The sequence below is a fragment of the Puma concolor genome, chromosome C1 (assembly GCF_028749965.1).
Source record: "Puma concolor isolate L17-30 chromosome C1, mPumCon1.1.hap2, whole genome shotgun sequence".
Taxonomy (NCBI): Eukaryota; Metazoa; Chordata; class Mammalia; order Carnivora; family Felidae; genus Puma; species Puma concolor.
The window spans coordinates 153,140,050-153,167,763 of record NC_141674.1 but is presented as its reverse complement, the minus strand read 5'-3'; the positions used below and the strand labels follow the sequence as shown (position 1 = coordinate 153,167,763).

The 27,714-nt window shown below is 36.3% G+C and overlaps 1 protein-coding gene and 2 long non-coding RNA genes across 9 annotated transcripts in view; 1 reads left to right on the top strand and 2 right to left on the bottom strand.

Annotated features, from left to right (window-relative positions):
• KCNH7 (potassium voltage-gated channel subfamily H member 7) overlaps positions 1-27,714 on the top strand; it is a 480,526-nt gene that overhangs the window by 8,880 nt on the left and 443,932 nt on the right. The gene's annotated exons all lie outside the window — the stretch shown is intronic.
• Positions 60-13,422, bottom strand: LOC147578504 (uncharacterized). The gene is made up of 4 exons (XR_015255269.1): positions 13,237-13,422; positions 7,133-7,261; positions 4,313-4,554; positions 60-295 (listed from the first exon to the last, which is right to left on the bottom strand). It is a non-coding gene; the product is annotated as an uncharacterized LOC147578504 (long non-coding RNA).
• The window catches only part of LOC147578503 (uncharacterized), a 46,323-nt gene continuing 36,342 nt past the window's right edge, over positions 17,734-27,714 (bottom strand). The window contains exons 4-5 of the long non-coding RNA XR_015255267.1: positions 20,465-20,638; positions 17,734-18,035 (exon numbers count right to left, since the gene is read on the bottom strand). This is a non-coding gene — a long non-coding RNA (uncharacterized LOC147578503). The remainder of the gene's footprint in view (positions 18,036-20,464; positions 20,639-27,714) is intronic.

Here is a 27,714-nt window from a genome sequence, read left to right as displayed (position 1 = left end):
AATGTTAGAAGCTGTTAACCAAAAATTAGTATCAGTTACTACCCAAGTGGCACTCAGCACCGCATCGAAATGGCTCTCCAACAATCTCTCCGTAATAGCCAAACCCCAAATTCTCTCCTGTTCTTTTCTGTCTTGAATTTATTGCTGTGTTTGACATACTGTATTGACCACACAAGTTACACAGTTTTGGCATTTTATATCTAGTATAACGTTTTATTTTTTGATGTTTTTTTGAAAATTCTTAATTGACAGTGAAGCTTGCTCTCAGGGCCACTTAGTAATGAGGGTGTTAAATCTAAAATAATAAAGATAGTTTATTAGCAATAATAAAAGTCATTATTATTAATTATGATTGTCAAATGAACATTTTCTCTCTCTTTACTGTGCTATCTGCGTTTAGCAACAGTGCTGAACTACTGAGGAACAATCGAATCAGACAGCAGTAAGACATTAATCACCATCATGAGGAAATTTGTCCTATTACTGAACAGTTAAGGTGAAATTGACACTTGTCACACACAGGTGGGTTAAGAGAAATCCAAGTGCTAGGCTCCTATTGCTATGACAGAACATTCCATATTTTTCTTTTAGTCCTTTAAATTATATGAAATATCTAATTAAGAAAACCAAAGTAGTCTTTCTGTGGGCAGTTCAAATGGTGGCTGAGACGACCCCCCGGGCCTTTTCCTCAGTTAAAGTAGGTCTGCGTGTGAACAAACTCTCCTTTTCGTGGTTTCCATTGTTTTGTAGAATTGTCTCACACTTTTTTTTTTTTTATTTCAAAAATGGATAAGATAGCCCGGCTGGTGCTTGGTGGGTGAGAACTGGAGAGGAGTGAGAGAGAGCTGCGGGTACATTTTGCCCTTAGTTGGCTCCTGTTTGCAAACTCATCTAAACTAGACTGTGCATGCAGGGTCTGGCGAGGCTGCTACAGCCACACTGCTGCTCTTGCTTACCTGCTTTTTTCTCTGGGTGGCCAGTCAGACGCCATTGTGACAGCAGGTGGACTCTCACCGTTGCTGCTTTTATTTGGGTTTTTTTTCTTTCTGTTCTGTTTCGTTTTTGTTTCTTTCTTGACAATCATTGGGAGTGTTTTCTTTTCTTTTTTGAAATAATGAATTCTTTTTTTAATGTTTATTTATTTTGAGAGAAAAAGAGAGTGTGAGTGGGGGAAGGACAGAGAGAGAGAGAGAGAGAGAGAGAGAGAATCCCAAGTAGGCTACAGTCTGCCAGTGGAGAACCCTTCAAAGGGCTTGAACTCATGAACTGTGAGATCATGACCTGAGCCGAAACCAAGAGCCAGACACTTAACTGACTGAGCCACCCAGACAGCTCCATTTGGGAGTGTTTCTGTTTGTCCGATTTTGTTTTCCTAAGACATGGATTCTTTCATGTTTGGAATAATTAATTGGTTTTGAGAAACATGTAATAACTGCCTGGGTTGGAGGTAACTTAGAATGGTTGTTGCTTCTGATACTGACGTTTGACTTCTGTGTTCAAAACACCCTTCTTAATTATATTCAGTGAAGTCTGTACTAATGACCCAGGATGATTAAGAGTGATGACAAAAAGTATAAAATTCGTGGTGGTTTCATAATCAATTTCTCAAAGATCAAGTAAAGAATAAGATCTAGGACAAACAGCATGAGTGACTCAGTCAGTTAAGCATCCGACCCTTGGTTTTGGCTCAGGTCATGATCTAATGGTTTGTGAGCTCGAGCCCTGCATTGGGCTCCATGCTGACAGTGTGGAGCCAGCTTGAGATTATTCTCTCTCTCCCATTCTCTATGCCCCTCCCCTGCTCATGCTCTCTCTCTCTCTCTCTCTCTCTCTCTCTCTCTCTCTCTCTCTCTCTAAAATAAATAAATAAACTTAAAAAAGAATGAGGACAAACTAGGGTATTTTTATTTTAAAAAATAGGGGCACCTGGGTGGCTCAGGCAGCTAAGCGTCTGACTTCAGCTCAGGTCATGATCTCACGGCTTGTGAGTTCGAGCCCCGCATCGGGCTCTGTGCTGACAGCTCAGAGCCTGGAGCCTCTTCGGATTCTGTGTCTTTCTCTCTTTCTCTCTCTGCCCCTCCTTCGCTCACACTCTGTTTCTGTCTCTCAAAAATAAATAAACATTAAAAAAATTTAAAAGAAAAAAATAAAAATCCATCTGTGTTAGAAAAGATCACATATTGAAATCACAATCCTTGGGTTTTTTAATATACTAAGATTACATCAATTCAATAAAATAAGTGTTAGAGTTACGTGACATCATATGTTGTGTGAATAATTTTTCATCAGGTTCCCATTACTTCTCTTAGCTAAATTAGTGAAAAATTTCTTCCAATTTTACTACCAAATTCTTATTACACCATCCATTTTCTTTAATAGTGTTAATCAGATACTCTTGAACTGTATATTCATTTAGGTCCTGTATACACATGGATATGCTCTCCCGCTTTTAAGTTTTGTGGTTGCAGTTTATAGACCATAGCCCTCCACGTTATTACTCTTCTCCCAAAGGACTAATGTTAATTGAGTTCCAATCTTGTGACTGGCTCTTTATATACATTACATTATCTGAGTTTCATGATAGCTTTGGGAGTAGATATTATCACTTTTTACAGGTTAAGTTGACATTCAGAGAAGTTAAGTAAAGTACTGATGATCACAGAGGAAAGTGGAGATGAGTTTAAAATCTAAATTTGTCTGTGCTTGCAAACTTTATTGCCTCCAAATGATACACTGTTCAAACCTCACCCGATTTCGTAATTAGATGTCCTAATTGTAGTTCTTAATTATAGTCTTTTATCGATTACCTGAGGTGTGAATCTGCTTCAATTAATTTGAACCAGAAGGTGAATGAAGCAAGCTTTATCCTAGGTATTTTGTATTTTAAACAGAACTATGTCATTCAAAATGGATCTCTATGTGGTAGGATGCTCAATTTCAGTAGAATGAGGATAGCCAGTGTATGCCAAAATCTTTGCATAATTATTAATGGCATCCTTTTTTCCTTTTCAAAATGTCCCTGTTTGAGACTGTAAATTATATAGTCGAGGTAGATTTGGGGGACATTTTAGTTAAGGGTTCCTCAACTACTATTTGTCTAGTCCTTATCTAAGTGTGGAAGAAAATTCTTATGGTACCGTGATTCAATTGCAGGAGCTCCGTTGTGCTCTCACCCTCTTCTTCCCACAAAAGAGTTTTGTTTCCTGGGAAAATTATGCGATTTGACAAGATCCACCACTGGTATTTAAAAGGGAAATCCTAGGGGCGCCTGGGTGACTCAGTCAGTTAAGCCTCCAACTTCAGCTCAGGTCATGATCTCGTGCTTCCTGGGTTCTAACCCTGTGTCCAGCTCTGTGCTCACAGCTCAGAGCCTGGAGCCTGCTTCGGGTTATGTGTCTCCCTCTCTCTCTGCCTTCCTCATCTCCCACTTGTGCTAAGTCTCTGTCTCTGACTCTTTCACAACAATAAATAAACATTAAAAAAAATTTTAATAGAAAATAAAAGGGCAATCATAAACTTTCTGGGGTGGGGAGTCTCCGGCTTATTTAAAATACCTCCAGTTTTCTTCATCCTGGTTCCAAATGTCAGTCTCAGTTTCTGCTACACACCCAATTATCTTGTGCTTCTGAGCTCCTTCTGCCCAGAGGCCACCACCCTCTCCTGTGCATGGTTTTCTCTAAATCCCTCAGGCAACCTTGTCCACATATTCTAACACTTTTTTCTTATCTCTGTTAGAACACTTATGAAATTATCTTGTAATAATTTGTTTCTATGTCTGTCTCTTTCACTCAGTGTTGAAGAGATTTGTTAAGGCTCTTATGTAAAAAAGAGGCAATGGAGGGAGAGAAAAAAATAAATTTGAAAGAACCCGGGGATACACTGTTTGCCAATGAAAATGCTAGGTGGCACGTTTTACAGAAGTCTCCTTCATTCAGCATTCTGTGCCAGTCATTTTGCTTGGTATGAGAATTGTAAAAATTGAAAACCCGCATTGTTTAATAATTAACTTAGTAACTTGGCTGCCATATGGTTTCTGCATCATGAAGCAATTTATTCTAATACTTGACCTGTTTCTCTTCCTGAAAAGACATAACTAATCACCCTTCTTCAGTTGGTCTAGAAGGAGAGGGGTAAAGGGTCAGGACAGTCTAGATTGATGTTTAATGCCTACGGAGCAGATTCTGATGGGGCATCTTCACATCAATGAAGGAAAGAACATGTCTACATGTTCTTATAATAATATATGCACATTTTAAGCAATCCCAGCCCTCCCTGAATTTCCTTAGTTGAATACTTATAATAAAATACTTACAAATCCTTGCCATTATTCTGATGTCTTTTTCTGTAGTCTTTCTGTAAATACCAAGAACAGCCTCAGACTTACGTTGGCTTCCCAACGCATTTCATTCTTTTCCCCAAACCCAGAGTCGTAAGTTGAGATTGCAAGGCCTGTTTGGTATCAGCAGACACTTCATCAGTCACATCCTGATACAGGATTTCACCACCTCAACAAGGACTTCATATCTCCACTCTCTCTTACAGTGATTTAACTCCCTTGTCAAAAAATTAGAAAATACAGAGAACAAATAGAAAAAAAAAACACCTAATAATCTTGAACCTAAAGAATAAATCCCTCAGGCAACCTTGTCCTGTGTGTGTGTTTCTACACACACATATGTGCACGTGAGCACACGTGCACGCGTGCACACACACACATGCACACACACAGGATAGCACTGTGTATACCAAGCTGTAGCCTGTTTTCCTCACTGAGAAATTAATGAATATATAACATTTAACACATGGACAGTACATAAATTATTTTAATATTCACACAGTATTACACTAAAGGGAATAAAATATTACCGATACTTTATTATCAACTTTTCACAATTGTAAACACATGCAAAGAGTCTGTCTCTCCTGCACACTTGTGCTATTTTTTTTCCTTAATGCTCATTCCTAGAGGTATACTTGTTGCATAAAACAACATGTGTATCTTAAAAATGTTTGGTACCTTGGGGCACCTGGATGGCTCAGTTGGTTGAGCGTCGGACTTCAGCTCAGGTCATAATCTCGTGGTTTGTGAGTTTGAGCCCCGCGTCGGGATTTGTGCTGATAACTCGGAGCCTGGAGCCTGCTTTGGATTCTGTCTCCTTCTCTCTCTGCCCCTCCCCTGCTCATTCTCTCCTTCCCTCTCTTTCTCAAAAATAAACATTAAAAAAAAAAAAAAAACTTCTGTACCTCTTGTGCACACTTACCATGTAAAGCTGGGAGTTCTTTCAAAAAATTTTGACCCAATAAAAATAGAATCTTACTGTTCCATCACTGAATTTAACCTGCAATCCTTATTGAAAAACACTTGTAGAAACCATTGAGGCCATTTATTTTCTTATTTAAAGAAATTAGTGCTCAGTATTGCCAAACCTAGGGAGCTATGGAAGTCTCCCAGTAGCCGATTGTGCATACTGGACGCCTCATCCCACACCAGGGTCACTTTTCCAAAAACTGCTCTTCACATTCACATTTTCATTTCAGTAACTTGCTGACAGTTTTCCAAGCCTCAGATTCAGAAACTAGTAGTAATTATTGGCTACTTAGCAGGATTCTGTGAGCATTTTCTCCTTTCTTTTTGGAATAAGTTGGATTTGAAGTTATTTTCAGTATTTTGTATTATCTGTCTATGATTAAAATCTTGTTTAGTGGAAAGAGTTTTTATTTGGTAGTTTGCATCTGAATATATACATATATATATACATATTTAAATATTTATAGTTTTGCTTAGATTCAAAGTGATAGACATGAAAGGTAGTAAAACTCATAATAAACATTCAGCTGAAATACCATGTAACAGATACAAAATGTACTTGTAAACTATAAATGACATCAAATGTTCAAAACACACAATAATATGTGGGAAATATGCAAGCGAAAGAAACTCCACATAGTATTAGACAAGCCTGTAACTTTCTCCAATATAACACTACCGAAATGACTGCAGAGAAAGATCGTTCTCTTCCTAGGCTGCCTTACTTAACCGAGACATGCAGAGCTCAGGTAATCTGATCTTTCTAGCTGTGACTCAATTCTCAGGTCTTCCCTCCAGGTGTTCTGTATAATGAATGTCACTTAACCAAGGCTCAGTAGGATTTATGGATTCCCAGATTGCTCCTCTCTGAATTTGCTCCCTGAGTGAAGGACTACACAAAAATGCCACTAATGATGCACAGCCTCAACTGTCCTGTTAGCTGGCTTCTATTCAGTTCTCACTCTAAAATGGCAGGACTTGTTTCTTTGCAGTTCATGTTTCTAGAGTGAACAGAAGCAGTAGTGAGCCCTACTGAAATTTCATACCCACCAACATTCATTATTTTAAATGTATTCACAGCAATGTGAGTATAGTGTGACTTGCACAACATTTTGTTTTAATTATTCTCTCCTTTGAGGATGCCGATAACTTCAGCAATGAATTTCCTTCCTGAGAATATTTCATATAAAAAGTTCTGTTAGTACTTTTTGTTATTAATCTAAATTTTTTTGAAAATGTAATGGAGGGGCGCCTGGGTGGCGCAGTCGGTTAAGCGTCCGACTTCAGCCAGGTCACGATCTCGCGGTCCGTGAGTTCGAGCCCCGCGTCGGGCTCTGGGCTGATGGCTCAGAGCCTGGAGCCTGTTTCCAATTCTGTGTCTCCCTCTCTCTCTGCCCCTCCCCCGTTCATGCTCTGTCTCTCTCTGTCCCAAAAATAAATAAACGTTGAAAAAAAAAATTAAAAAAAAAAATAAAAATAAAAAAAATAAAAAATAAAAAAAAAAGAAAATGTAATGGATACTGATTATGTTTTCTAAATCTTTACTCTAAGTTTCATAATGTCATTCTTGATTTGTCTTCAATCATAGAAAATAAAGATAAATATTTGGTTGAGCTACAGCTCAGCCTCAGAAAACTAATATCAAGTGTAAAAGAATAGGCAAGCATATTTTCATAAATATTTCTCATACGGCATTTGATAAATTGCTAGTAACATTTAAAAACATTTCTTTTCCAGAAGAGAAGGCTTAGAGATTTTAGTTAGAATATCTGAGGTTATAGAATTTAAAAATTAAAATATAAAGAATGAAGATGAAACTTTTACCTCTTAACTACTTTAGCTGCATGTTGGTTTACCTGGAAGAGGCAAACAAAAGAAATTCCAGGCATGTCATTTTCATTCCAGCAGAAGTCATATGTGCTAACTTATGTTAAAGAATCCAAGAAACATAGACTAAAAAAAAAAAGAGAAAAAAAATATTTTAAGTAACGACATTATAATATAATCAGGCAGGACCTCCTTGCTACTAGTCCCTCTGTTCCAGAATTGAAATAAATCACCCCTTCCCCATCACTACAACTAATTTAAGCATAACTTAAGAGAAAATAAGATCCTGGGTTGGTGTTCTTTTTGTTGATTTTAGTCTATTTACATCCGTGCATAGTGGTATCTTGCAAGTGAGTTAAGACTGGGCTTGTTGAATTATCTGTGGCAACTTATATCTTATTTTATAATTGATCTGGATTAAATAATAAAGTGTGGTTTCAGCATTTTAAATAATATTAACCATCATTTATTGAGCACATACAATGTGCTAGTACTCTTCTAAAATCTCATTTTTTTTTTCTAATCCTCATAACTTCCTATGAGGTAGGTGTTCCCATTTTACAGATTGGAAAGATGAAGCCAATAAACTTCCCAAAACGACTCAAGTAGCGTATAACATAGCCGCACTTGAAGTACACGTTGTCTTCCTTCAGAGCCTATGGACTCAACTCCAGAACACCACTGAGCATGCCTCCTGTCCGTGTGTTGGCCCTGACACACACAGTGTACACATCTGTAGACTCACGTCCCTTCTTGACAGAAAAGCGTCAATTGTTTCTTGATTTCAGGCATGCAAACGTTTTAAATCTGGAAGCTTCGGATTTTCTTTTCTTAAATGCAGTTAGATGCCTGCCGCTGGTGTTTTAGAAACGAATTCACCTCTTTCCCCACCGCCTAATTCAGTGCCTTGCAAAAAGTAGCTACTCAATAAATAATCTCTTTAAATATATGAATTAATATAAACATGAGGCAAACTCTCTTAACCATCTGATCTGTCAGTTACTGCTTCAATAAAGTGGAAGTCATCTCTTGCTTATTGGAAAAGGATGATACAGAGGGAGCATAGCATGGTAGCTAAGGTCATGGACTCTAGTCAGGTGCCTGGGTCTAAATATTGAACATATTTATTGTGTGAGCTGCAAGTTACCTAACTACCATGTCCTCAGATGCATCATCAGTGAATGGGGACTATGGTAATACTAGAACCTATCTTCTAGGTTTTGCAAGGACTAAATGTGTTTATATATGTAAAAGCACTTAAAACAGCTCCCAGTACCTAGTAAGTGTAATGTAAGTGTTAACAAATAAAATAATATGAACAGGAAAAAAATGTGTGAAAAAGAATTGGGTTAAAATGCATATTAAGTCGATATGCTCACTGAGTGTTGTGCGCAAAAAGAAATTCAGAGCTGCATATGTGACTGAATAAAAAATGTGAACCAAATTTTGATGTCAGTAGGTAAAGGAAGAAATCAGCAGTGTTTCATAAACATTTTACATGTGAAATCCCAGAGATTTTTATCTTGGAGAATATGGCCTCAGTCAAATCCTGTATAATTTATTTTTAGACCTATAATTTATTCTTAGACCTATTTTGAAATGCTGAAACTCGTTTTAGGTGTGGTTGCCCTGAAAATGTCAGCAGTCTGGGCAGCTTGGGCTCTGTGCACATCTGTCTTTCAGCTACATTGCAACCAATTCTAGTAATGGCATTCCAGAAACCTGTGTGTTTTGAGAGCAAAAGTTCAAGTCACAATGAGGTGTAAGTTCACTCCACCCTTCCTCCCCCCTAGGATTTTGTGAGAAGTTAGAAATAATCTTATTTGGAACCAAGATGTGAAATTAATAGAAACCAATTGATTGGAAGAAAATATATGGATATAAATACCTAAACATAGCTAAGGTGATCATATAATCTATCATCCAAAGTAGGATTCTTTTTAAAGTAAAAGGGGAGGTTATTGATAATTATACCAAGAAAATAGGAAAAATCCAGAACTGTCCAGACAAACTGGACATATAAACACTCTAAATACAACCTATATCTGGCACTGTGTATCAGGTTTTCAAAATGTATACCATTCTATAGTACAGACTTTTCATGAACATTTTGTAGATTTTTGAAAGTAGTGAGTTTAAAAGTGTAGCTACTCATTCTTGTGATGCCTAAAATGCTTACCGTGTAGACAAAGACAGTATCTTGCAATCTGGAGAAATGAGTCAGAATTCCTCCAAAGCGTATATTGCACCTGCTGACCTCTTTGAAGTAAGACTACAAATGAATCTTTCTATAAATACCATGCTGAAGGTTCTTAGTAAAGGACTTAACATCAGCCACTTTATGAACCACAGTGAGTCATGAGAGCAGAATGGACTAAAAGCGAAGAGACTGAGCTCATTGTTGAATGCCAACAGTCCTTTATAAAATACCTCTGACTCTCAGAAGTCCTAAAAAGGATCTTTATCTTGGAATCTGTTACAGCATGGGTGTGCACAGGGTGTGTGACCAACCATCTTTTTTCCAGCTTCTCTGTCAGGCCTTAGTCATTTGTGTTGGTCTATTTGTAATCCTGTGATAAAATTAGCTTTCCTTTGTGTCTACGATTTGTTGTCTAAAGGATATCTATTAAGTGGGAGGAACAACCCCAGAGAAGTTGGGACAGATAGCATTAAAGCAGAAAGTTATTAACATTCTAATAAAAACAATTTAAAAATAATTAAATCATTCAGACTTGGCAGTACACACTACACTTATTGGTTCTCATGAGTTTAAGTGGAAATTGGTATTTCCAAATTTAAAGAGAAAGATGTAATTATCAAAAAATCAAAATTAAGGCGTAAGACATTGTTATGCAGAGGAAAGTTAAGCGAAGGTAATACTATTGGGATTCTCATATTGTTTGTATTTTTCCAGATACTCAAACATGAAAGAAGTCATCTTTGAATGGGAATATTGGGTTTGAAAACAAATTTAGCTTTTACAGTGCTACAATCCAAAAAGGGAAGACAACCACAAAAAATAGCTATAAATAACAATAATGATAAAAAGCCCTTCTTTCCTCCCAGATTCTACTAACAGCCTTTTTTAAAAAAAAAAATGCTGTTGGTTGTTGAGGTCATTGCCCGTGATGAAACATTACCAGAAGAGTGTGGGCAGAATAAATGGGATATGGGGAATTACACCCTCCACACTGCTCTGTTTTCCTGTCCATCTGTGGAGTCTCATTCGCTTTATATTTCCTAAATAAAAGTTTATGGAATAAAGAAACACCTAAATAAATAAATTGAAGAATTTATATGTGGTAATGGAAGTTGCATTTTGGTGGGTGATCATATTTTTGGCTGAAATGTCTCCCCCTCTTAATGAACTATGATGGAAAAAATACACACAGGCTTTCAAATCAGCACTACTTTCAATTTAGCCTTAATGAAAAGGTTGTCACAGGAAAAAGCAGCATCTAGTTTTGGTTTAGGAGCGATTTCTTCTTGTTCCTTAGCCTGCATTCTTTCTCAGCTCTTTGTTCCAAGGAAACAGTGTCCTGCGTCCAAACAAAGTGTAATGAGCTGAACATGGCAAAAGCTTTGGCAACTGGAAAGCAAGATGTGTTACTATCTTTCAAATGGTACCCAGATCAACATTATCCTTTTAAAATTTTGAGGGGTGCCTGCGTGGCTCTGTTGGTTAAGCATCCGATTTCGGCTCAGGTTATGATCTCATGGCTTGTGGGCTCAAGCCCTGCGTAGGGCTCTGTGCAGGCAGCTTAGGGCCTGGACTGCTTTGGGTTCTGTGTCTGCCCCTCCCCGCCTCACGCTCTTTCCCTCTCTCAAAAATAAATAAACGTGAAAAAAATAAAAAATAAATAGAATTATGGGTAAAGGTCCATATGTCTGATTCTGCTATGATCACTTTAATTAAAATTTTTGTTTTCAAAAATAATCAGCCCTACACAGGAGTTGCAAAAATATTACAGTGAACTCTCATATTACTGTAATATACAGATTCAGCTGTTTTTTACAATTTGGCTTTATCTCTCTCTACATTTTCTGTATGACATATACACATTGCTCTTTTATGTCTGTTTACTTATTTTGCTGAGCCACTTGAAAATTGCTTGCACAGAGCCACCTGGGTGGCTCAGTCAGTTAAATGTCTGATTCTTGGTTTCGGCTCAGGTCATGATCTCATGGTTTGTGAGTTTGAGACCCACATTGGGCTCTGTGCTGTCAGTGTGGATCCTGCTTTGGATTCTCTCTGTTCCTATCTCTCTCTGCCCCTCTCGACTCGTGCTCTCTTTCAAAATAAAAAAATAAACTTAAAAAAAGAAAAGAAAATTACTTGCACAGATCATGAACCTTTCATCCTTAAATGTTTCAATATTTTTTTCTACTAATAATGAGAAAATTCCTTTATGTAACTACAGCTTAATTATCAAATTATCAGGAAATTTTACATTGATACAATGCTGTCATTTAGTATATCCTTCAAATTTTGACAATTGTCTCTGTATTGCTTTTTAGCTAATTTGTTTTTAACAATTCAGGATTTAAACCAATATCATACATTGCAGTTTGTTGTCATGTCTCTTTAGTCCCCTTTAAATGGATGAGTGAGTGACTTCCTCAGCTTTTCTTGTCTTTTCTGTCATTGACATTCTTTAAGGATAAGGGCTTGCTGTTTTATAGAATGTTCAGTTTGAATTTGTTTGGCAAATCATCATAACTTAATTCAGATTGTGGCTTTTTGTCATGTATAAAATATAACTGATGGTGTGTCCTATTCAGAATATCACCAGAAGCACCTAATGTCAGTTTGTCCCATTATTGGTGATGTTACTTTCACCACTTGTCTTGCCATTTTTTTACATGGTTTGGCTCAACAATTAGAAAGTGAAACTTAAAAATACTCTTAAAATCAGCACCAATATAATAAATGTAACAAAAACATGCAAAGCATCTACACTAAAATAATTATAAATATTATTAAGAGAACTTAAGGAGCAAATAATAAAGGAGATACTACATGTTCATGAATTGGAGGTCTCAATATTGTAAAGGTGTCTAGTCTTCCCAAGTCAGTGTATAATCTTAACCAAAATTACAGATTTTTTAATATAAAGTAACAAGTTGACTCACAAACGTGTATGAAAATGCCAAGGATATCTAATAGCCAAAACAGTTACAGAAAAGAACAAAATTGGAGAACTCTAACTGCCTGATTTTAAGAATTACTGTAAAGCTACAGTAATCATGATGGTAGAGTATTGGCATATAGTGTAGTAAAATAGATCAGTGGAACAGAATAGTCCATAAATAGATCCTCACATATATAGTTAATTGATTTTTGATAGAGGCACCAAAGTAATTCAATGGGGAGAAACACCAATCTGTTCAACAAATGAGCTAGATTAACTAGAAAAATATATAAGAAAAAGTAGATCTTGGTCCTTACATTATATTTTGCACAAAAATTAATTTGATATGGTTTGTGGATCTAAACATAAAGGCTAAACCTATAAAGTTTCTAGAAATAAACAACCACAAAAAGGTTTGTAACTTCGAGTAGGCAAAGATTTCTAAGAAAGTATAAAAAAGGCATTATCCATTAGAAGAAAAATGATGAATTGGACATCATCAAAATTGAAAACTTATGTACTTCAATGAAAATTGACATAACCTGAGAGGAAAATATCATCAATTCATTTATTTGACAAAGGAATTATATTTTAAATAGATGTGTCTATATACTATATAACATATAACATACAACATATAATAAATATACGTTTATGTCTACAAATCAGTAATGAAAAGACAAACAGCCTACATAAAAATTATGGGCAAAAGATTCATATGAATACCTCACAAAAGAAAAATACAGAATGGCCACTAAGCACATGAAAAGGGAAATGCAATTTAAAACCAAAGTAAGATGCTACTTAACAGTCATCAGAATATATCAAATTAAAAGACTGACAACATCGAATGTTGGTGAGAATGTGATGCAACTGAGACTCTCATACATTGCCAGTGGGATTACAAAATGGTGTGAACACTTTGGAAAACTGTTTAGTGTTTCATTACAAAATTAAACATGCACCTACCTTATGATCCAGCAATTCCTCTTCTTGGTAGGTCTTCATCCGAGATAAATGAAGGTATATGTCCGCAAAGTGGTTTGTGTAAAATGTTTATAGTAGCTTCATTTGTAATAGCTCAAAGCTGCAAACAACCCAAGTGTTCATCTACAGGCATTTGGTTAAATAAATTGTGGTATAACCATCGAAGGAATAGCAAACTATTCATATGAAAGAGAAACATTATAAATGATTTTCATAAATATGTTGAGCAGAAAAGCCATAAATAAAAGAATAAATACTTCATAATTCTATTTATATAAAGCTCAAAGTTAGGAAGAACAAGCTAATCTATGGTGATAGAAGTCAAAACTGTAGTTGCCTGTGGGGTAGGGGGAGTAGGAACGGCCTGGAGGGGAGCACATAGAAACTTTTGGAAGTGATGGACACATTTTAGATCGTGATTGGTGTGTTGATTATATGAGTCTTTATATTAGTCCATACTTAACAGATTGTATATTTAAATTTCCATTTCACTGTATATACATTTTCCCTGAATATAATAAAGTCACTATATACATTCAGAGTCATATAGTTTTTTTCTATAACCATACAACCATTACACAGACTTTAGTATGACTTAAATAAATGCATCAAAGGAAACACATTCTTCAAATCCAGGGCACTTACTTTCATGTATAGGGGAATTAACATTATATGTAGTAGTCTATATATTGGATTTTCATCATAGCAGTAAAAATCACAACCAATAACTCATTTCCTGTCTTCTTTCTCAAAGATGAAAGACATTAGAAGTATCTTGAAATACCAACTAGGATTTATTTTCAGTATTTGGAAATAAGAGTTACACATTTGATTAGCTACTAGTTGTGTTTATTTTCCCCAGTGGCCTCTCAGATTTTAGTAATGCCTCAAAGGCACTAAATCTATTGCTTTACTATGTGGTGGCCTATTTTCTATCGAGTTTCACCCTTGGTAACAGTGGTAATTCATAATTTGAAATCCTTATGTCATCCTCTTAAAACTAAATCTAAACCAATTGTATTTCTTTCTTTCCTACATTAGTAAATGGTATTTCACTTTTGTTTAAGGACATTATTTTTATTTTTAAGTAACAAACGGATCTTCAATAATCTCTGAGTCCTTCAGGGTAGGGTACTCTCTATTGATTTCTGCTTATAGTTTTCAAGATTCTATTATGGGTAAGGCAGGAATGGCAGTTTTAATGAGAGTCCTTTTTTGTTTTTGTTGTTGTTAAATGTAGATCCAAAGAGTTCTACTAAAATAAGACAAATGTCAGTAAAGAGGAAAATGCAATGGTAGAAAAGGTTTCTTTAGTAAGGCAGATTTCTAACTAGAATGTTTTGATCTAGAGAATATAAGTGATAGGAGATCGTGTAATCCAAAAGATACATACATGCTACTCATGTGGTCACATACATCTCTTCTTCACCAAAATACTGAAATCTAAAATGGCCCAGCTTTCTTTGAAGATTGAAAGAAAGCATGTTTAAATGTAGAGCTATACTGAGATTAATATAGCTGCCCCCAAGGTATAGTGTTGATTAAATTGACAAGTATGTCTTTATGGAGCACCTGGGTGGTTCAGTTGGTTAAGTGTCCATCTTTGGCTCGGGTCATGATCTCACAGTTCGTGCATTAGGCTCTGCCCTGACAGCTCAGAGCCTGGAGCGTGCTTCAGATTCTGTGTTTCCCTCTCTCTCTGCCCCTCCCTGGCTTGTGTGCACACTCAATTTTTTCTCTCTCTCTTTCTCTCTCTCTCTCTCAAAAAAAAAAAAAAAAAAAAAAAAAAACTAACATTTTATTTTATTTTTTTTTAAATTTTTTTTTTCAACGTTTATTTATTTTTGGAACAGAGAGAGACAGAGCATGAACGGGGGAGGGGCAGAGAGAGAGGGAGACACAGAATCGGAAACAGGCTCCAGGCTCTGAGCCATCAGCCCAGAGCCCGACGCGGGGCTCGAACTCCCGGACCGCGAGATCGTGACCTGGCTGAAGTCGGACGCTTAACCGACTGCGCCACCCAGGCGCCCCAAAACTAACATTTTAAATAAAGAAAAGTTTATTTGTGATTGCTAGAGCTGAGACAGACGTGTTTGAGATATAGATTTAATATTTTATTGACTCGTTTGAGACTGACACAAAGGGAAGCCAGTTTTCCTTAGTGGCCATCCTTTGGTGCCCCTTTGCTTTTCAGTATGCATAATTAATCAGGGCATTCTGACCCAATTGTTGTGTTCCTTACTTTCTTTTATTCCTCTTTATGTTTAATAGAGTAAGATCAATTCAAAACCATACCTAAAACCTAGTGCATACACGATTGCATTACTTCACAAGATTTTCCTAATGATGGAGTGTTTGCTCACATTTATCATAATGAGAGTTGAACTATATCCTAATTACTTTGTCATGTGATAGATCACTAAAGATTATTATTGCATATTTATATCTTTGGAAAAAATGTCATGTGTCTCATTTATTTATTGATTGATTTTTAGAGAGAGAGCACATACAAGCTTTGGGGGAGGGAGGAGGCAGGGGGGAGAGACAGAGAGAGAGAGAGAGAGAGAGAATCTTAAGCAGGTTCCATGTTCAGCGCAGAGCACAACTCAGGGCTTGATCCCAGGACTCTAGAACCAAGACCTGAGCAGAAACCTAGAGTCAGATGTTCAAACAACTGAGCCATCCAGGTGCCTCTCATGTGTCTCTTTGGTTTTTTTTTGTGTGTGTGTGGTTTATTTATTTTTTTTTTCTTTTGGGGAGAGACAGAAAGAGAGAGAGCAGGGGAGGGGCAGAGAGAGTCAAGCAGGCTCCGCTCCCAGTGCAGAGCCTGACACGCGGCTTGATCTCCCGATCCTGAGATCATGACCTGAGCCATAATCAAGATTCAGATACTTAACCAACTGAGCTACCCAGGCACCCCTCTCATTTTTTATTATATCATTCTGATTACTTTTATTGGTTTGCAATCTTAAAACTTCACTGCTTTAAACAGAGGATTCACTTTGGTAATTCTGTTCCTTTCATTCTAAACTGAACCAGCATGTTTAGAATAAGAGGATAAGGTCTATTCTCTCCTTTAATTGTAGTAAACATTAGATTAAGATCTCTGGTCTTTAAATTTGGAATGTTTGGAGAGATTACTTCCTGTGAAAAATATAATTTTCAGAGTATAAAAGACAAAGTTCGTATTTGTTTCTGTTACTGGAAGAGGCAAAAAACAGAAGTAGAGATGGAGAATGGGGGGAAATATGTAGGAAAACAAAGCTGTGAAGTACAAAGAAAACCCATACATGGGCCTGATGTGGAAAGTGAGGAGGGTAGGAAAACTGCTTCAAGTCAATGAGGGAATAATAGAAAGAAGAATGTTTAAAAAAAAAGAGAGAGAGAGAGAGAGAGAGAAACACTCCTGCTTCATCCCCTCAAAAGAAAACATGCCAATGAAATCTCTGACAAGCACAAGTTCAAGAGGGTTATCTGAGACTAGACATGGTGATCCTAGAAGGATGAATTCTTCAGTGTGAAGAATATTTATTCCTTAGATGTGTTTGCTGTTCTATTTGGAGCTAAGGCAAGAGTGATGAATAATGGATAACAGGACACCCTAATTGTCTCTGTAACAAAGGCGGCAACACTGGAATTCATTATACCTTATTGTGTGAGACCATATATTGACAGATACACAGATAAAAGAACTTACCCTCTATAGATAACAGGTCTTTGTTGCAAAGAACAGATTTACTTTTTCAAAAGTAGAAGCTAATAGGGGCTGATTTTGCCTTCCACACCTCATCTCTTTGGTGAAGTAACTACATTAAGCCTCATGGAAAATAAGATAATGATGATAATGGCATTTCCCCCCTGTTTTAAAATCCATTTAAAACAATAGTATCTAAAGATGAGCTGCTGCAGAATCACAAAATTTTAAGGTGGTGAGGAACTCGGATCCCGCATTATACTTTCTAGGAAGTGGACAAATGGTTCCTGGCCCAGAGTAGCAGTCCCCAAATGGAAACTGACTAACCAGCTTCCTTCCTGCCTGCGTCTTTTCCTCCCCTTTTCCCTCCCTTCCTCCCCGCTTCCCTTCCTTCTTTCTTTCGAAAACCTTTATTTTACAGAGGAGGCAAGGCCAAGCAACTTGTCCAAGCTCACTTGAAATCAAGACCAGGGCCCGTATCTTCCAATTTCTAAAATAGGGCTGATTCCCCATTGTCTTCTTGCTCGTGCACTCAAACAAACAATACTCTTACAAGTATCAACAGAGTCAGTTTTTGCTTCCTTGAAGACGAGGAACACTTGGCCTGAACTTCAAATTGGCATTTCTTACTGAGTTTGACAATCATGTAGCTTTGTATTTCCTTGCCGAGCATTTCATTTGCTCTTTTGGTGCTTTTTAAACAACCTTTCATAACACTTTCTTTTTTCCAATATAATACATGAAGTGTATGAATCTATAAATTGATTTAAGCCCTTGAGAAGGAATGGTGCTACTTGTACTGTATATTAAAATAGTAAGGCATCACTATTTGCCATAAAATGACACTGCAGCAGTGTCAGTAAGAAAGGAACTCACATCTCACAGAGCATCGACAGGGACATTGGAAATGAAACAGTATTAATCCATTTAAGTTGGTGAGTCTGACTTATTTTGCTTTATGAGTCCTTGCAGGTAGTTTTGGGTAATGAGCTGTTGCAGATAGTTTTGGAGAATGTTTGTAGTTGTGTCTCTGTGAAATGTTAACATCATTCAGGCTTAGCTGTGCCACGAAGACAATTCATGTTCACTGTGGAGAAAAAAAATTAACTGAGGACGGTACATTCTAGTTGCAGCTAGACTTTTGGAGTCTGTGTGTTTTTCTGACTACAGTTTCAGAAATTGAGTACAATCTTTAGAGATTACACTTTATCTTTATCTGAAGCACCACCATGGTGCAAACTATTATCATTCTGTGCCCTTTTGGCTCCCAGTTGTGCCTAAGAGGACACTGGTGGTAGGACAATTAAAGAAACCACAGTTAATGATATTTTCTTCCTGCAGGATCTGCCCTGCTGATTGCTCTCTTAATTCGCCCAATTGTGGAAAATAATGAAACATTCATTTTTTTTTTTTTAAACTCCATCTCTTGGGTGGGTGACTGGTCAGTGTTTTGAAGACACACTATTCCATTTGCTACTAGCTTCATTTGATAGATTGTGTCTTAGTTTAACTTTTTAATTGTGTATATGTTCTGTTGAAGTATTTCTGCCTCACTGAAAAAGTAATGGTATCAAGAGTCATGTTATCTATTTTATCTGAAGGTTTAGGTGTCTGCAGCTTGTTTTTTTCTAAATCATTTCTCCCTTTAATTCCTAAATGATAGTTAGGGGAGGAAGTTTTCATAATATAATATTTCAATAATCTAGTTTCTTTCTCATTAAGGATTACATTATAGCACAAGGTGTTTGAGAAATCTAAACATAGAAGGGTTCATTACTGAAGTAGCTTCCAATACAAATCTTATTACTCATTTTGATTAGAAACTAATTAAAACTCAGTATAACTGCCACTGAAATGCATGTATAGTACTTTAAAAGATAAAGGATTCTAAGGTTGGGAATCATAACAGTGCTCTGGCTAGGTTTTTTTTGTTTTTGGTTGTTTTGTTTTACTTATATAAGAAGAGAGAAGAAATATTAATCAATCTGTAAGACATGGACTTAGATCAAACAGACCACTAGCTAGAAAAGACTACTTCCCAGAAAAGTAGGGAGCCAACCAAGCATATGCTGGAGCAGGATCCTGGCGGTCTCTCGTGTGCCCGGAATAATCCCCTAGTAGCTGGATCACGTGGTAGTCTATGGGATCTGGTGCAGCCAAGGTAGGGCGGGCAGCATACAGAAAGCCATGATTAGTGGCTGTTTACCAAAGTATGCTGAGATGTTTTGGAATTTTATTAACAGGGATGGCTATGCTGGGTGTAATTACCAAATTGAAAGTCATTCACACACACACACACACACACACGTTATATATACACACACATAAGTGTGTGTATATCTGTGTGTGTGTGTGTGTATATATATATATAACACATATATATGTTATATATATGTGTGTTATATACACATGTGTTATATATATGTGTGGATATACGTGTGTTACATAGACACACATACATATATATGTATATATATATATATCATATACAAATACCACATTATGCACCATTATTTTATACTATTTATTACACATGGATTTTTTTTTATCAGTATGAACAGTGTATATATAAGTAGGGTTCATAAGGTTTAAGTCAGAATGAGGGGAAACTGCTATTTATTACCGAAGTTTAACATTATTTCCTAATAGTCATTAGAATTCTGGATTTACACCAGAATTTTCAAAATTTCTTGAAATTCAGGCGACTAGTGGCTGCATAGTGTTTAGCGATTTTCTTTCTTGAATGCAGGCCTCCATTAGTAAAGATTGGTGTGGTAAATTTCTTTGTCTACTCCTATAGAAAATGTATTAGAATAGTTATGTGGGTGAGGGGAGTTACTTATTAACAGGAAATGTAAAAAGACTATATCACCCATACCTGAAATAATAGGTTTTTGTACTTTTTTTTATCAAAAACTTATTGGTGGTATGATTCACAACTTTTTTCTTTACCGTAGCTGGATTTTTGCCACCCATATGAATTTGTCTCCATATCAGCTATTCAGTCAAAAAAAAGCCTAGGAATTTTTGTGAGCCATATTAGCATGTCTGCTTAGAGATTTCTTGGTTAATGGAGTTTAGAAGTTATTAGAGCAGTCTTGAAAGAGATAGACAATATTACTGATAAGACCATTCACTACAACTCAGATTTCTCCCAAAGTTCTAAGTAATGCTAGGGCATGGTTTATTAAATACTCTGTCATATTTGGTATATAAAATGTAAAAGAGAACACCAATATGAAAATCAAATTTTTATAATGACAGACTTAAGAGAAATATGGATGAATTGTTAAATTTGTAAAGCTGTGTGAGCAGTGATTCATTGTGGATAGGAAATAATTAAGTCTTCTAGTGCCCTTATGGCTTTTCCCAGCAACAATTGGGAGAGAGTGAATGATGGACATGAAGTGCTGATCTAAAGGTTTTCAGAGTTTCACCCCAAGTGTTAATGAGCCTCACCAATCACCCCTGACGGCAGCCTGATATTTTACAACCCCTCTAATAAAATTTTCTTACCTACTGTTCAGAGGTACTATTGTGTATACAGAAAGAGAGGGATGCAGCTGGTGAGGAAGACTTCTGGCAGAGCAGAAGAGTGCAAATTTGGCTTTAATTTTTATGTGTGATCATCTTAGCTTTCTTTGAATTGAAGGTTAGCGTGTACCAGTTATCCCTGGCCCTGTTTGGATTCTGGGAAAAAAACAATCTAATGTTAACTATACAGTTTGCCGTATTTTCTGACTTATCTCCTCACCTTCAGTATTTCCAATCCCTGTCTCCATAGTCTTTGTCCTCTCTGACTTCGAACATGCAAAGATATTGCCTAAGTTTCAGAGGGAGGGTCGACAAGGTAGCTGTTATTTTTCCATTAGTTATTCTCTGTTTTTGGTCTCTTTTTTTCCACATGAGAATTCTAGATTCTTTTTTCTGCCAACCCTCTTTCTGCATTTCCTTACCACTCTCTCCAACTTTGAGTTCCAGAAATCTTTGAATCCCAGACATTCTAGTGAAACTGCATTCTCAAAGGTCATTAAGGATATTTTCACTGCAAGGTCAGCCTGCCCTTCTTCAGAATATATGCCAGGAAACTGTCCTTTCTCATCTTTCTTGATATTGTAGTGTTCTTCCTCTCTGATTGTTGTATTCTCATCTTCTACTGTCTTTGGATCTTAATTATTTATTGTTATTGTTGACTTTTCATCTGTACTTTGACTTCTGCATTCTTACCTGTAGAACTATTATTTTACTGTAGTTAGATACCATTTCCTAAGGCCTAATGCTCATTTTAACCTCACTCTAATTATCCTATATTTCACTGCCAGTCTGATCTCAACTTGTGTCACTTTAAAGAAAATATCTGAGGACCTCCCATTTCTTTCTGCTTCCCATAAAGTCTCTGTTGATATGGTAACTTTCAAGGGTCTCTTATAAATGAACTTCATTCTGCAGCCTGATGTTTTTCAAACTTTTTAAACCATGACCAGAAAAGAAATATATTTTATATTGTTACCTGGCATGTGCGCACACACACACACACACACACACACACACACACACATGAGCGTGTGCACACACAGACGCGCGTGCGCGCGCGCACACACACACACACACACACACACACACACACTGTGCTATCCACTCACATATTTGAAAAAAGTTTCCTGAAACCATATTTATACATACTATGTACAATTTACTTTCATTTTCCTGTTGTGTTTCCTTTAAAATAATGAAGTTATTATTTTAACTTGGCTTCCTGTTATGATCACTTGACTTCCTGTCATGATCCCACAGTTTGAAATGGTCTAGCTTCTCTAATCTTTCACCTTTTCACACTCTGCCCCCTCTACTCTCTCCAGAACAGTCTATCCCTGCCCTACAAGCACAAGCACTCAGGTTTCTGAGTTTTCATTCATGTTTTTCCAGCCCAAGTATTTTCTTTTTTAAAAAAAAAATTTTTTTTAACGTTTATTTATGTTTGAGATAGAGAGAGAGACAGAGCATGAATGGGGGAGGGTCAGAGAGAGGGAGACACAGAATCCGAAACAGGCTCCAGGCTCTGAGCTGTCAGCACAGAGCCTGACGGCGGGGCTCGAACTCACAAACCGCGAGATCATGACCTGAGCCGAAGTCGGCCGCCCAACCGACTGAGCCACCCAGGCGCCCCAGCCCAAGTATTTTCTAATTATGAAGACATTTCTGCCACCTTGAGCTCTTGAAAATCCTCAGTTCCTCTAAAGGACAGCATTTCTAAACTGTCTTACACAAGATGACCCATAATCCTCTGCTGATTTTTTAATGGTTTTATAATAGTAAATTTTCTCCTTATCTAGCCTGTATACTCATTACAAATAACACTATGTCCCCAATAACACTGATTTTAAGTGGTCAAAACAAAGCTCCTAAGTTATTTTTTTTTTTTTTTAATTTATAAAACAATAAGTTTGCAAGTAACCTATTTTTCAAACTGCTGGTTCTATATGATGACATGAACTTGGTTTCTGAGGGCTAGGTACAAATCTTAGCTCTACTATTTATAAGGTATGTGATCTTGGGCAAAATCCTTAATATCTCTTTCTTAATTGTAAAGCAGGAGGAACACTAGAACCTGCCTCAGAAAATTGTGAAAAGGATGAAATGAGAATACTTGCAAGAGCTCCTGGCGTGTACCATTCACCCACTGAATATTTGTGGTTAAATACACTGTCCTGGCACATAACCATTTTATCAGTTTTCTTGCTTGTTTTTTTTTTTTTCTATTTGTATATAATATTTTCAAGTGCAATCTTGTCTGCGGTCTTCCTTGTTGCACTTTTCTGATTATGCTGATTACCTACCAGGCACAGTTTTCTAAATTTTATACTTCTTCAGACAAAGTCTACCAAACAATAAATGGGAGATTGTGCATGCCTTCAAATTCTTATCACCCCTTGTAGTAATCAATACATGACTCTCTGATGTTCTAGAGAACAAAGGGATAAAACCAGCTTCTATATTATATTTTCTTTGTAGAAGAGTCTCATTGTAAGATTTGTTCCACCAACTCTGAAGATTCATTATACCAAATTAAATTGCTTTTAAATGTCTTATTTAAAAATTTAAAAAGCTTCTGAAATGAAAAAAGAAATATTTTGAGCTAATTCTTCATTTTGGAAGGGCGGGTGTTGGCTTGGCCTTTAGCATAACTAGTTATTTGACAAATTATGAGATGCTATTTTTTTAATTTGTGAAAGGAAGGTTTTGTATTTTAAGATAAACTAGGACACTAAGTTTTAGAGGCACATATTGCATCAGATTTTAGAACTAAATTTAAATTCATTTTCAACTTTCTGTGCTATGATATATGCAGATTAAAAGAAAAGTGACACACATAAAATCATGTCTGTTAAGTGTTTTAAATTTAAAAAGTAGTTTTTTACTCCCCAATCTCCCAAGAGTGGAACTTACTGGCATAAATTATCTAGCATCAGTTAGATGGCATTAGGTAACAGAGACTGATAGCAGATATAAAAGGGTAAAGATGGTGAGCCGAGCAACCATGAGTCTTGATAGGACTTTCCTGTCAATGTTAGTTTACCTCTATCTCAAACAAAATTCAGTGCAAAACATTTCTCTTTCTTCATTCATTTGGTTTTTATTATGTGTGGTAAACACGTGACCTCTGATATGATGACAAATTTCTGACAGACTTTCTGTTGGCACCCACTTCATGTCTTGATTTTCTTACCCACACTTCTCCCATTTCAGAGATGTGTTCCCAGCATAATAAACTTATTTTGTATCAGCAGGCTGTTAAAAGCATTACCTCTGTTGGGTTCAGTGTATTCATCTATACATCAGAGTATAGATGTATTATAGATGCTATTAAATTACAGATGTATATTATATTAAGAAGAGGTGAGAATGCATCACTTACAAAAGAATTTTGAAATCTTTGCATCTCTGTCAGTCAGAAGATTATACAGATTTTTATGGAATCAAGTAAACTGTTATCCTAGTTCCATACTGCCTCTGCCCCTCTCAGTTAATATGGAAAATTTGAAAATAATCTTTTACTTATATATTTACTACCCTAAGGATGTCTAAAAATGTTTACATCAAGCGGAAGACTTAGACCTGGATCATCTTATGTATCCTTAAAAAAAGAAAAAAAAACTTTTATAAAGCTTTACTTCTTATAAGATCCACTAATCTTATTATGTTCCCCAAAATATTTCCAGCAAAACATGCTTCTGATATACAAGTGTGATATTTGTTTCTTAGTAAAAAATCAGCTTGAACTATCTTCTTAATAATTACCATAAGTACGGAGTAATGCTTTACCTTCAATGAGGTTAAGTTGCATTTCAATAAAGTTTTGACTTTATTCTAGAAAGGGGCAGAACAAAAATTTCAAAAATGTCATTTTAGTATCTCTCAGTGTTGTAAGTTAAAGGAAAAGCATCTTCAGAAAGATCTAGTTCTTAATAAATTCATATCACAAGAAACAAGAAGCTAAAGAATGTCAAAGGATCTGAGTTAAGCTGATATTTTTTTTTTAACTTTTTATTCAGATTGCCTCAAGAAAGAGTGCAGTTGCCAGATGTTTTGTTTTGTTTTGTTTCTTTGAACTTTCTCTCTTTTATATTAGACTTAATAATGATTTAGTTTTATCTCGTTATGTAGTGAATGATAATAATCATCTTTAAGTTAAACTAATTGTCAGTTGATGGATCTCAAAAATGATCCTGTCTAAATCTTCACTCAGATTTGTCTGGAAAATTCCACTGTTAATGGATTAGAAAAATCTATGAGGAGATTCCACTGATATATACAAGACAGCCCTCATCCTCCAAGTACTGAGACTTGCAGAGCAAACACTGGACTACCCAAGTTAGGACTAGCATGATGGCTTATCTCAGGAAATATTCAACCACCAGTCTCCTTTACTTCACCACCTGGAACATTTCTACCTGTTATCTTCTATTTTACAGCTGCTTGTCCTTACAGATGGAAAACTAATTCCCAAATTACTTTACAAAAAATGCAGTTCAGATTCTTTATTTTATATGTATGCACAGACGTGTGTGTATGTATGCATGTGTATACATTCACACATAATATGCACATGAATACATTTATATATGTGTGCATGCATGTGTGTGTATGGCACATTGCAAAATTGAAGTAAACTAAAGAAATAGATTATAAGATATTGGGCCTCATTTTCAAAATTTTCAAAATTTGCATTCTGTTATTTTAATTCTTCTTGGCCTGCTCTTCACCTGGAATTGGAAGTTTCTAAATTAAAAAAAAAAAAAAAACTAATTTTTTAAAAATAATAAAAATTTAGTTTGAGAAAGGTCCAAACTGGCTATATAATGTAGAGAAAAAAGTAAGAGTTTTTCTTATGTCTCTTTAAAACCCAGCCCTACTTCTCAGAGATTAACTGAATTCTTTCTGAATCAACTCTTTCTGAATTCCTTCCATACTAAAGGCTTTATGGGGTAAAAACTATCACTACAGATCCAAAGTCTAACACAATGTTTCACACATATTAGGCCTTCACTAATTATATGCTGGGAAAAAGAGAGTGGGTGTCAAAGAAGAACTTAAAAAATGGAGAAATATTCCATGTTCATGGATAGAAAGACTCATAAAATTGTCAAGATGTCAGTTCTGCCAAACTTGATCTGTATATTTAATGTAATCCCAAAGTCCCAGTGAGTTATTTGTGGATATGACAAACCGATCTAAAGTTTATGTGGAGACGGGATGCCTGGGTGGCTCAGCCAGTTAAGCATCCGACTCTTGATTTTGGCTCAGGTCATGATCTCACAGTTTGTGAGTTTGAGCCCTGCATCAGGCTCTGTGCTGAAAGTGTGCAGCCTGCTTGGGATTCTCTCTCTCTCTGTCCCTCCCCCATGCATTCTCTCTGTCCCTCCCCATGCACTCTCTCTCTCTCTCTCTCTCCCTCCCTCCTTCCCTCCCTCTCTCTCTTTCTCTCTTTCTTTTTTATTAAAATTTTTTTTCCAACGTTTATTTATTTTTGGGACAGAGAGAGACAGAGCATGAACGGGGGAGGGGCAGAGAGAGAGGGAGACACAGAATCGGAAACAAGCTCCAGGCTCTGAGCCATCAGCCCAGAGCCTGATGCGGGGCTCGAACTCATGGACCGCGAGATCGTGCCCTGGCTGAAGTCGGACGCTTAACCGACTGCGCCACCCAGGCGCCCCTTTCTTTCAAAATAAATAAACTTAAAACAATTAAAAAAATAAAATTTATATGGAGAGTAAATGAGGAACTGTAAAACTCCTTGAAGATATTATAGGAGAAAGTTAGATGATTTTAGGGTTGGCATTGACTTTTCATACGCAACACCAAAATCACAATCCAGTAAAAATATATTGATAAGCTATACTTCATTAAAATTAAAAATTTCTGCTCTGCAAAAGAAACATTCAAGAGAATGAAAATACAGGTCACAGACTGGGAAAAAATATTAGCAAAAAACATATCTGTTAAGGAATGGATTTCCAACACATGCAGAGAACTCTTAAAACTCCACAGTAAGGACATAAACAACTCAGTTAAAAAATAGGCCAAAATAATTAACAGATACCTTGACAAAGAACATATACAGATGGCAAATGAGGGAAATTCAAATTAAAACAACAGTTAGATATCACTATAGACCTATTAGAATGGCCAAATTCTGGAACACTGACAACACTAAGTGATGGTGACGACAAGGAACAAGAACTTTCATTCATATGCTGATAGGAAGGCAAAATGGTTCAACCACTTTGGAAGACAGTTTGGCAGTTTCTTACAACATTAAATACACTTACATATGATCCAGCAATAGTACTCCTTGCTATTTTCCCAAAGGAGCTGAAAACTTACGTCCACAGCTTTATTCCCAATCTCTCTCTCTCTCTCTCTCTCTGAAAATAAATTATTATCTCTGAATATAAATAAACTTAAAAATTAAAAAAATAAAGTTTATATGGAGAGTAAATAAAAAAAGAAAAAAAACCAGAATAACACAATATTGAAGAACAGAGTTGGAAGACTGACACTATCCATCTTCATGACTTGCTATAAAGGTACACTGATGAAGGCACTGTAGTATGGGCAAATGAATGGACACTTAGATCAATGGAAAAGAACAGAAAACTCAGAAATAGTTATATATATATATATACACACACACATGCACACGCACACGCACACACACATACATTGTCTTTGTTTTTGACAATGGAGCAAATACAATTCAATAGAGAAAAGATAGTCTTTTCAACAAATGGTATTGGACCAACTGGACATCCACATTCAAAAAATAAAAAATAAAAAACAATCTAGACACAGATCTTACATCCTTCACAAAAACTATCTGAAATTGAATCTCAGCCTAAATGTGACCTGCAGCTTTATTCATAATTACCAAAAATTGGAAGCAAACCAGATGTCTTTCTGTAGGTAAATGGATAAATAAATTGTGTTCATCCAAACAGTGGAATATTACTCAGTGTTAAAAAGAAATGAGCTATCAAGCCATGAGAAGACATGAAGCAATCATGAGTGCATGTGACTAAGTGAAAGAAACCAATCTGAGAAGGATGCATACTTGTATGATTCGACTATATGACATTCTGGAAAAGGCAAAACTATACATACAGACAATAAAAAGATCAATGGTTGCTGGTGGTTGAGGTGGGGGGGAAAGAAGGATGAATAAGCAAGGCACTGGGGATTTTTAGCACAGTGAAAATACTGTGTGA